The sequence below is a fragment of the Labeo rohita genome, chromosome 18 (genome assembly GCF_022985175.1).
Source record: "Labeo rohita strain BAU-BD-2019 chromosome 18, IGBB_LRoh.1.0, whole genome shotgun sequence".
Taxonomy (NCBI): domain Eukaryota; kingdom Metazoa; phylum Chordata; class Actinopteri; order Cypriniformes; family Cyprinidae; genus Labeo; species Labeo rohita.
This window is the reverse complement of record NC_066886.1, coordinates 7,825,289-7,833,532: the sequence shown is the minus strand read 5'-3', so window position 1 is coordinate 7,833,532 and position 8,244 is coordinate 7,825,289.

Sequence of the window (8,244 nt, the reverse complement as noted above, 5' to 3'; positions counted from 1 at the left end):
GGAAAACATGCTGAAAAATCATTAGTGGCTTCAGCACTGTTAATTCAGCAGAACAATAAACCACAAGGGAAACCAAATAAAAATCATCCTACATCACTGCAGAAGTACCGACCCAGTCTTTGCAAAGTGAACATGCAAAGAAGATCAAACACCCTTAACAAAAAAGGTAAAACAGCGATATAGGATGTTTTTGAAGTTGAGGGAGAACATGAGATGGGAGTTTTTCGACATACCCTAACTGTCATGAACCAGAAAAAAACAGTCCAGGCAGAGTAAGACAAGACGAGCGTGTGACATTAAAAAGTGTATGAATTGTATTATTTTTATAAAAATAACCGATCGTTTCACTAGTTAAGACCCTTCTTTCTCAGCTGGGATCGTTTACAAACGCATTTGGGATCGTTTGAAGCCGCATTTAAACTGCATTTTGGAAGTTCAAAATCGGGGCACCATATCAGTCCATTATATGGAGAAAAATGCTGAAATGTTTTACTCGAAAAACATAATTTTTTTTACGACTTTCACTTTAAACCATCGCTTCAGGCCAAAATATGGGTCCATAGTACATAATAACGCTTTCCTTAGTTAAAAAAGTCCATCGCCTGTTGTCCTTTCACATCAAAATCCAGCAACATATTTGTTCAGAAGTGTTTTGGACTGTTTTCACTTGTAAACGGTGCGTAATCTGTGCATATTTCTCTCCTGATTTAGACAAGACAATTTTTTTAACTGGAAAAAGCAATATTATGTTAATTGATGGACTGGAGACAAGTGGATTACTTGTGGATTATTGTTTTGTTTTTATCAGCTGTTTGGACATTCTGACGGCACCCATTCACTGCAAGGATCCATTGGTGAGCAAGTAATGTCATGCTAAATTTATCCAAAGCTGTTCTACATTTTGGATGTCCTGTGTCAGTAAATTTTAATTTTTGGGTAAACATTTCTTTCAGTGGTTGTTTTTGACGATCTGCATGTGTGTGTGTGTATATACGCACACATGCAGGAATGCATCTGTGTGTCTGTTCTGTCAGAGGACCTGCTGATTCAGCATATTTATTGTCAGCTGGTCGGTCAGTAAGGCTGCTCTCTATTGTTTTCTCCGGTTCTGTCCACCTCCAGTGCGTCACATGTTTGGTGTCCCCAGAGGAGCAGATCTGGCATACAAAACCTTTGTTTATGCTACACGTCTAAGTGTATGTTTGTGTAACCTTATGAGAGGAAATCAGTGTGTGGTAGATACAACAGACAACCTTAATTCAGTGTTTCTTGTCATGTCTCACTAGAATATAAGTGAGGAAGTGGACTGTACAGTGCAACAAAGTAGACCGGACCCCGTGACCTTGTGGCAGATTTTGACGTCCAAGGGACGTCAGCTGAATATGAATCAGAAGCTGTAAAAAAGTAAACAATGAGAATATTACAGATTCAGTTTTTGTACACTACCAGTCAAAAGTTTTTTTTTTTTCCTCTTCTGCTCACCAAGCCATTTATTTTATCCAAAATACAGCAAAAGCAGTAATATTGTGAAATATTTTACTATTTAAAATAACTGCTTTCTAATAGAATATATTTAAAATGTAATTTATTCCTGTGATCAAAGCTGAATTTTCTGCATCATTAATCGAGTCTCCTGTGTCACATGATTGTTCAGAAATCATTCTAATATGCTGATTTGCTGTTCAAGAAACATTTATTATTATTATTATTATTATTATTATTAAAAATATTTAAAACAGTTAAGTATTTTTTTTTCAGGATTCTTTGATGAATAGAAAGATCCAAAGATCAGAATTTATCTGAAAAAAAAAAAAGCATTTGTAACTTTTGAGAAATAAATTACAGAAGTGAATAATTCTGTAACGGAAAGGATGCTTTAAATTGATCAAAAGTGATGATAGAGACATTTATAATGTTACAAAAGATTTTTATTCCAGATAAATGCTTCTTTTGAACTTCAAAAAAAAAAAAAAAAAAAAAAAAAAAATCTACTCAGCTGTTTTCAACATAATAATAAATAATAAATAATAATAATAATAAATAATGTTTTCTGAGCATCAAATCAGAATATTAGAATGATTTCTGAAGGATCATGTGAGTGGAGAAATGATGCTAAAAATTCAGCTTTGAAATCACAGGAATAAATTATATTTTAAAATATATTCAAATAGAAAGCAGCTATTTAAATCAGCAAAAATATTTCAAAATTGTACTGTTTTTTTGCTATATTTGGATCAAATAAAAGCAGGCTTGGTGAGCAGAAGATAATTCTTTAAAAAAAACATTTAAAATCTTACTGTTCAAAAACTTTTGACTGGCAGTGTATATTGATTTGAAAGCTGTTGTAACAGTTTTTCAGTTCATGTCCTGTGTTTTCAAGACTTTTTATTGCTCACAATTTGCTTTTATAGCTGAGGAGATTTTATGCAGCTCTCTATTGTGTTCAATTCAAATATCGACCTTGTCTCTTAAAATATCGAGATGTGTCTTTTAAATAGTATTCGGAGACATAAAAACAGACACAAATTGGACAATTGTAACTTTTAAACTTTAACATTTAAAAAAAAAATATTTAAAAAAACTGATCATGTTGATTTAATAAAATAGAATGCATACAGTGTATAATGTATAGAGTATAAAATTAATTCAATTTCTAATTGCTCTCCATTTCATCTTGTGGCAAACAAACATTAGATATTAAAGAGATACTTTCTGTTCCTTTTTTTCTTTTTAGCCAACCATAAAGAGGCTTCCTTCCTTCTGTCCTGCTACATTCACAGTTATGCAATATTTGTGTTTTGGGCTTCCATGTACATATGCGTTATATGTTTCAGTTCTGCGTTAAGACTCCAGTGTCACGCTGCAACCACGCCTGCATCTTCTAATGTGTGTTCAGCTCTTCATCCTGATTGATTGTCATTGATTTAGCTGGCAGGGTATTAAAAAACCCCTATTACATCATTCACCTCTGCAGCGGCTCTGGCTCTGCATCAGCCTCCCCATTCATACCAATCAGCTCCATTAGCTAAAGTGCTCGGAGAGTACACAGACTCTGTGTGTGACTATTTCAAGACGGAGTGACAGATACAGCCTGGACACACAGAAAATTTTAGATTGAATGCTGTCTTTGGAAGCACTGAATGATCAATCAGCTTTAAACACCATGGTCTTCATGTTACTTATGTCAGTCAGATGGTCTTATATACTGTGTATTCATGATGACATCAAGCCCTCTTAAATGGATGCTCTGGAATGATGCAGACATTTCTGTGCAGACATCATGGTATGCATTCTGAGAACCAAAAAATAATGTTACCAGAACATTCTGTAACAAAAAATAGTTAGCTGGTGACTGAGCTGTCCCATGGTATTGTGTAATGTGATAAATGAGGGTACTACAATACATTATGTTCAATACAATAACTGATTATTTACAATAATGGGGTGGGTGTGTGTGGCAGGATGCAAACACAAACTAATGATTTACTGAAGCAATATCACACGAGTGCTATGGCGTATATCAACACAGCTGTGACACTGTCGTGGGCGAACTATTGTATACATTTATAAGGTTCAATAGGCAAGTACTTAATTTTGTGTAACTTAGATTTTAGATACGAAATTGTCAGCTGCTTTGTCTGTTTTTGCTTCTCCAGCTAAAAAGTTTTAAAACGAGGCAGCTGCAGAACCGCACCACAGCGTGTTTTGTTTCGAATGAATCAGTTGAACGATTGATTCAAATGACTCACTCAAATAGAAATGGCTAGATTTGAACAGCATACTAACCTACTGCTACTACAAGCAGGGCTATATGTTAGTATGCTGTTCAAGTGTTTTTGAACGAATGAGAAGGTGAATGATTCAAATGACTCTGGCGTTTTCGAATGAATCTGTTTAATGAACGATTCAGTGATTGACTCGTAAAGACAGTCACTTGTCGCCACCTAGCGTGAAAAACAAAAGAACCAACACAACTGAAGCACACACTGACAGTCTGGAACACAGACAAGCAGAGTAATGCAAACACAGGGTTATATATTATAAATGTGACAAATATGACAAGTCCAAATAACTATTTCAGGATCAATGCATACTGTAGATGTAATTTTCCATTATAGAATCTACAGGTTAAATAAAATGAAGAGGGTTTTATGGTAAGCTGTGATTGCACTTTTTAGAGTGCCTTTAATTATATTCTGGCAGTATTTTGGCTCATGATCAGCATCAGGGCCATAATATGATGATGTCAAAGTGGGGCTGCAAGCAGGGTCATACAGAAATGCGGGTGCCGCCCATCCTGCATCGTGACTCAGAGTTGGTTTATTAGATTAAAAGAGGCTGAGCTCCTCATCAGTCGCCCATCGTCTGCCCAGCGCTCATGGTAACAACAGGAAAGAGAGGGAGAGAGAGAGAAGAAAGAATATTCACTTGAAAATAATCAATTGATTGATTGATTTTGGGCTGTGCATGGCATTTAGGTCTGTTTTGCTTTCTGAACATCACATACTATTGCACCCATAAACCTTTATAAATATATGTAGCTTACATTATCGTATTGATTCTACATGCATTTAAATGCTACATATAAATGCATATTAAATACACTACCAGATTAAGATTTAGAAAAAGTCTCTTTTGCTCACCAAGCCTGCATTTATCTGAACCAAAATACAGCAAAAGCAGTAATATTGTGAAATATTTTTACTGCTTAAAATAACCGCTTTCTGTTTGAATATATTTTAAAATGTAATTTATTTTTGTGATCAAAGCTAAATTTTCAGCATCATTACTCCAGTCTTCAGTGTCACATGATCCTTCAGGAATCATTCTAATATGCTGATTTGCTGTTCAAGAAACATTTATTTTTATTATCAATATTTAAAACAGTTGAGCACCTTTTTTCAGGATTCTTTGATGAATAAAAACAGGCATTTACCTGAAATAAAAAAAAAAATTGTAACTTTTGGGAAAGAAAATATAGAATTTACTACTTTTATTTAGCAAGGATGCTTTAAATTGATCAGAAGTGATGATAAAACATTTATAATGTTACAAAAAAATCTATTTCAGATAAATGCTGTTCTTCTGAACTTTCTATTCATTAAAGAAACCTGATTTCTACTCAGCTGTTTTCAACATACTAATAATAATAATGCATGTTTTTGAGCAGCAAATCAAATGATTTCTGAAGGATCATGTGACTGGAGTAATGATGATAAATATTCAGCTTTGAAATCACAGGAATAAATTAGATTTTAAAACATATTCAAATAGAAAAGAGTTATTTTAAATAGTAAAAATATTTCGAAATTTTACTGTAGTACTTGCAAAGTACTAAGCAGGCTTGGTGAGCACAAGAAACTTCCTTAAAAAGTAACTGGTAGTGTATACACACATTTAGGTTTAAATTACTCTTGACAGCATGCATTGACTCTTTCATAAATAAAAAGAACTGAACTAATCAAATATTAATTACAGTGGAGCTGCAAATGTAAAACATATGCATGGCATTCATGTTACCCTGTTTTATTACTTCTTTTAATTTCTCTCTGTGTACCCAATAAAAATACAGTCTGACTATGGGACTGACTTGTGGTTTCATGTTGGAAAGATTTTTATGCTTTTAAATTTTAAAGTAACATCAAAGCTTTTAGATATTGCATTTTCAAAGAAAAAAATCTTTACATATAAAATCAATGTGGTACAATGCAATGAACTGTAATCTAAACAATCAAATACTCTACATTCATTCACATGTGGTAAACACACAGCAATGAAGACTGAGTTTCCAACACACTGACACATATTTCCTCATCAGGTAGCACAGCTCAATTAAGGATTGCAAGATATATATATATATATATATATATATATATGTACAAAAAAAAACCCACATTTAGTCAAGTATTCCCAACTCAGTTTCATTTTCCCCTGAGCCTAGTCTTCCCTAGAGTGTTTAACGCTCAAACATCTGTGACTCTGTACATTTGATATAGTGTGATTCAGACACAAGCCTCATTAAAACAGATGGTGTCTCAGTTTCTTGCAAAAACTCTTTGCAGATGTTATATTGCATACTTTTCATAAAGTAAAATGCCCTCATTCCATATTAAAGCAATTGTTTATCCAAAAATGACAATTCTGTCAACTCTCCCTCATGTCAGGCCAAACACGTGCTGTTCTTTCCATGGAACACAAAAGATGATTTTTTAGAATCTTCACACAGACGAATTCCAAATATTGTTTAAAATTCATCATAATATAATTCCAAGTATAAACAAATACAATTAAAATGCAGATGTGTGTCAGTTCTGACGGAAATACATTGACATGTTTTGACATCTTAGAGGCCTGTATTCTGTTACAGCACATTATTGTGAGGAACATAATGACAATGCTGTTGGTCAAACCTCTGAAGCAAAGATGGCTCCGTTCCAGTGGAAAACGCATAAAGATGAACTCCCAGTATGACTGCACTCTGGGCGTATTTTCCTGTAAGATGTAATCTTTTTGGTGAAGTGCGTCCCCAGTCCAGTCAAAGTAGGTCACAGACATACACTATATGGCCATAACTATTTATTTTCAGCGTTCTGATATACGGCAATTAGCCAACCTGATCAAAGCAGACATAGTTACAGTTTAAACTCTAGTTTAATCTGATGTACATGCACAAGTACATGAAGTTTGGGGGCTTTAGTGGGGGTTTTTTATTTGGACATTATCTAGTTGGTGCAACAACATATATTAAATATAATTTATGCATGAAAATGAAAGAGATAGCAGGCTCCTGCGTCAGCAGCACTATACATGTGCAATGGTACCCTCCTCAATGCATGTTGGAGACTGATTTTTGTTTACTTTGTTTACTGCACACAAACAGTATTCTTGTATCTTCAGAAAATTACGGTTGAACCACTGATGTCACATGGACTATTTTAACAATGTCCTTACTACCTTTCTGGGCGTTGAACGTGTCAGTTGCGTTGCTGCAGGGTCATAAATCTCTCGGATTTCATCAAAAATATCTTAATTTGTGTTCTGAAGATGAACAAAGGTCTTATGTGTTTGGAACGACATGAGGGTGAGTAATTAATGACAGAATTTTCATTTTTGGGTGAACTATCCCTTTATAAGTAAAGATATTTTTAAACCCAGGCACAGATTTTATATTCTAATCATTAAGGGAGTGTTATTAAAGTGTTTTTGCAGCGATGCTATAGAAAAGATAGAACGTTTTCAGTGAAAGAACCAGTTTTTCTTAGTGTGAAGAACATTTTTCTGCTATAATAAAAAAATATTTTCTGCAATGGAAAAGTTAAGAGGTTTTTCATTGAGCCATAGATGCCAATAATAAACCTTTATTTAAAAATAAAAAAAGATAAAAGCATTGTCTGTCTTACTGGTGTGTTAAACGAGGATGTACGCATTGATCTTCAAAGCGATGCCTTTGGGCCACTGCAATAGAGGAAGCCAGAGTCATTACCATGGTTTCAGAAAACTGTCATTTCCTGTTTAAAAGCAAACAGGTTGAAAGTGGTCAGAGAGGTCACAGGAAATCAACCGCAAGGAAAATGTCAAATTAATAATGCAGGACTGGAGTAATAATGCACACATTATCTAATAAAGCTGAAAAACCTAGCTATGACCTTCCTGTATTTTTTTTCTGACAAAGGTTTGATTATTGCGTTTAAGACCACATATGTTGTATATCTGGTTGTAAATGAATATTCTCTGTCAGATGTACAAAAAAAGTAAATTGATCAAATCTGATTCCATTTAGATTCAGAATGAATAACTATGCAATAATCTGGCTGACTACTTCTTATGTAAACACATACTAATAAAAGAGTTTTTCCCCTCCAAGCGAGTCTCTATATTTTCTTAGGGCTTAGAGATTGCGAAAGAATGGCTTTGGGATTGCCTGACTTTTTTTTCCACATCCAAACACTGGGACCCCTCCCAAATTCCCGTAACCTCTCGTCCACATATGTTCCCCGAAAGAGCGGTGGGACTGAATTCTAGGTAACCTCCGGAGCAGTTATTATGACTCATTCCCCTGTAGTTCTATAAAGGATCTCTCACATGAAGCATGGCAGTGGAATGCATTACATTCCACATCATACTGAAACTAGTTCTGAGGGAGCAGGCATTCATAAAAGCACATAAAATTAAATGTTAAAAAAGGCAAATATTTTAGATATAAGAAATATGTGTTTCATAAGATTTATTGAGTCTGTTAAATAT